This window comes from Ochotona princeps, chromosome 5 (genome assembly GCF_030435755.1).
Source record: "Ochotona princeps isolate mOchPri1 chromosome 5, mOchPri1.hap1, whole genome shotgun sequence".
In the NCBI taxonomy this organism is placed as follows: domain Eukaryota; kingdom Metazoa; phylum Chordata; class Mammalia; order Lagomorpha; family Ochotonidae; genus Ochotona; species Ochotona princeps.
Window position 1 is genome coordinate 51,847,313 of NC_080836.1, and position 4,083 is coordinate 51,851,395.

Sequence of the window (4,083 nt, forward strand, 5' to 3'; positions counted from 1 at the left end):
CACAGGTAGGGAGCTGGATGGGAAGCTGGACCACCAGGATTAGAACTGGTGCCCACATGGGATCCCGGCGCGTTCAAGGCAAGGACTTTAACTGCTAGGCTATCGCGCTAGGCCCTAAACTTTATTTTTTAAACACCTGGTTTGATACTTCAGGCAAAATTTCAACTTGGATAAGCACTGTCTATCCTTAGATCAAGTTTCTGTATGTTAAACCTGTCAAAAACAGGATAAATAAAGTAACTGCCCACCTCTGGACAAAATAGTGGTTCAGAACATGCTAATGATACCAAGCCATCACCTTAGAATGCAGAAGCTAAGTTAAAACTGCCTCTTTTCAGAAGTCTGTACATAAATAAAACTTGCTGATTAAGAGATTCCGTATGTAAATGTTACATATACTTTTTTTTTAATATATTTTTTATTGTATTTTTGTTGACAATCTTTACATAGTTAATTACGGTAAAAAAAAAAAGGTTCAGGGGGTACAGGGAAGTGGGTAACAGTATTATGTCCATATTGTTTCCATCATGTATCTGAGGTAAAGGGGGACATTGAGGGATAAGCCCCACCCAGTTTCCCACCCACCCCAAGTCCCGGTTGTGGGGCATGCTCTGAGATCCTTGCTCAAATTGTCTTAATAGTTCTCCAGTTATGAATCGCTGCCAGTTTCACTCGATGAGGTTGTCCACTGATTGACACAGTCCATCATAGAGTCCTCATTTGCCCAGTATTTCGCTGCCAACATATAGCTGAGATGGTTGATTGACTTGCTCTGTCCTCTGTCTTTTCCTGGGTAGGGCTCTGAGTCCAGCATTTCGATTGGGAAGATCTCCAAAGAAACTTTGAGGTATTCCCAGACCAGATTCTTGTATGCTCCAGAAAGCAAAGGGCCCGGCACAGTCCGCCACCACGATCAGCCGGTAGTTTCAATCGCTGGGTTGGTTCTGTTCTCAGTCCTGATTTCCACTGGAAACAATGGGTGTTGCAGTCCAGCCTGGCCCTGCCCAGCACACACTTGGCCCCCACATCAACCAGTGAGAGCTGCAGCCTAGTCGGGGCAACTCACAATAACCCCCACCAGGCCCGCCCCCTACCCTGGTTTGCCAGTATGTATAGCAGACTAGTCCAGTCTGTCCCACATCCTACTTGGCTCTTGTACTTGTCAGTGGGTATTAAAGCTTAGTTCCATCTAACCAACTCAACTCTCCAGCCCTCACGGACGTTGTTGAATGCCTCTCTGTCTAGCCATCCCAGCCCCCGTCCTAGTTTTCATGCCCTCCCGCGGGAGTAGTGACCCAAGAGGGGAGAACCCACTTTTTCCCTCCCAGGTCTCAGTCCCGGTTTATGCACTCTTCGGGTGGTTCTGTGGTTTGACTTGACAGAATTAGTCCCCAGTGCCAGCTTCTGCTAGTTGATGCTGCGGCCAAGTCCAAACATCCCTCACCCACTCTAATTTACGCTTGCACCAGCAGGAATAATCAGCCCAGCCTGGCTTTTCCCTGATCTAGTCCACATGCAGCGCACAGGTGTTGCAGCCTTGCTTAGTCTGGTCTGTCCCCATCCCAGCCCATGCTCTCCAGTGGGAGTAGCTGTCTGGCGAGGGGACCAGCCCCTCAATCCCCCTGCCAGCTCTGCCCCTCCCTTCCTGGATCTCACGTGTGCTGGTTGGGTGCTGCAGTCAAATCCAGCACAGGCAACCTCACCCTGGCATTCCATAGTGTGCACTGGTTTTGTCGCGACCAGTCCCGGCTCGACCCACACTCTGTTCTGGTGTTCAGAGTTACCAGTGTATGACATGAACTGATTCAGCCTGGTCTGCCCCTGACCCATGCTGAATGTATGCCAGTGGGAAACTTTCTATGGCCTATTCTGGACTGTTTTCTATCATGCTTCTTGCGCTTACCTGCAGGGACTGTGTCCTGCCAGAGGAGTTGCCCAGGCTCCTCCATCAGAACCCCTCCCAATGTCAGATTTTGCACATACCAGGGGGTCCTTGAGCCAGCCCTATTTAGTTCACCTCCTGTCCTAGCAGGAACAGTGGCTTTTCCTGGCTGGCTTTCACCCCGTTCTGGTTCTTGTTGTTGGATGTTTCAGCCCAGCCATGGCTCGTCCACACCCACACACAGCTCACACATGGCTCAGTATGGGGTTGAGACCCATCCTAGCCAGTCTCACATCCACCCCGGTTCTCCATGATACCAGATGGTGTTGGGGTCTAAACTGGCCTGGTGCATCCAATCCCAGCCGACACTAGTGCCTCGGGAGACCGCAACTGTCTCCTAGATAGAATGCAGCCCCCATTCCAGCACACGCGCCCCTTGGTGGGAACCTCAACCCAGTTAAGGTGTCCCCTTACCTCCCCAACTGGGCCTGTTCCTAGCTGTAGATCATGCACCTGCCAGTGGTTGCTCTGACTCAGCTTGTCTCAGTCCCTCACTTGTCCTGGCCTCTACCTTAGACTGTGACTTAGTGTCCTTGACTCAAGTAACTACCTAAGCAGCGATTCAGACAACCAATACCCCAGAGCTCCCTGGCCGGGTGGCCAGCAAGCAGAGCCTGGCACCACGTGGTGCACTGGCCGCCCTGGGGGAGGCTGAGGACTTGTTCATTGCCTTGCAGCAGCGTCTTTGACGTGAGCCCCCAGCATTGGGTCCGACCCAGCAGGGGCACCCCCCACAGCTGCCACACTGTGAGGAGCGGCACTTGCCCCCAAACCCAAGGAAGGCCCGAACCCCTCCCAAACTCACCTAGCCACAAGATATTAGCAGCTGGGTGGAGTTAGGAATTTTAACCCAGTTCCCAAGTTCCCTCATGGCGCACTTACCCTGAGGGAAGAGCTCTCTTGGGTCCTGGGTGAGGCCGAGGACTCGTTCACTGCCTTGCGGCAGTGTCTTTGGTTGAGCCCCCAGCATTGGGTCTGACCCGGCAGGGGCACCCCCCACAGCCGCCACACTGTGAGGAGCGGCACTTGCCCCCCGATCCCAAGGCCCGAACCCTACATATACCTTTTTAAACACAGTAACATATATATATGTTACAATTTAAAAAGCTAGTTCAGTTAAAACCCTTTCAGCAACTGAATGAAAGCAGTATATCTTCCCTCTAATTTTGCTAGGAAATTTTAAATTAACAGGTCACAACTAATACTTAGAGATGAGCTCTGAAGGTCCAGCAAGCCACCATTTACTATTGCACCATGTGGGTCCAAGTCCCATCTTCTCCACTTCTGATGCAGCTCCCTGCTGATGTGCCTGAGGAAACACTGGAAGATGGAGCAGTTGGTGTAGGCCCCTGCACCCACATGGGAGACCTGAAAGGTTCTGGATTCAAGGTTAGCTTAACCACAGCTGTTGCAACCATTGGGCAGTGAATCAGTGGATGGCAAATCTCTCACTCTATCTCCCCATCTCTACCCTCCTCCTGTCCATTAAGATTTATTAGTTTTTATTTCAAAGGCAGAGTTACCCAGAGAGGAGACACAGAGAAATCTATCCTATATGCTAGTTCACTCCCCAGATGGGTGCAACAGCTGGAGCTGGACCAAAGCCAGGAACCTAAAACTTCCTCCAGGTCTCTTACATGGGTGCAGGACTAAAGACCATCTCACTTATTTCCCAAGCACATTAAACAGGGAGCTGGATTGGAAGGACTCGAAGCTAGCAATCATTCAGGATGCTGGCACATCAGGTGGGAAAAAGTTAATACAACCCAATGATAAGAAAAAATTATTTCAAAGATTTTGTTATTTGAAATGCAGATTTAGAGAGAGACAGATATTGCATCAGCTGGTTCACTTCCCAAATGGTTGCAGCAGCAGGAGGTGAGCTGATGAGGAGCCAGGAGCTTCTTCCAGGTCTCCCATATGGGTGCAGGGACCCCAGGGACTTGAGCCATTCTCTATTGCTTTCTCAGGCCAAAAGTAGGGAGTTGGAGTGGAAGTGGCTGGCTTTCAGGCATAGGATTAGCCTGTTGAGCCACAGCACTAGCACCTCAAAATTTGTTTAGGTGTAGAAATCCAGAGTGTTAATGGGGTATGTCCCCCTTTCATAAAAAATGAAAGCTATGTTCCTGTTAAGATCATAA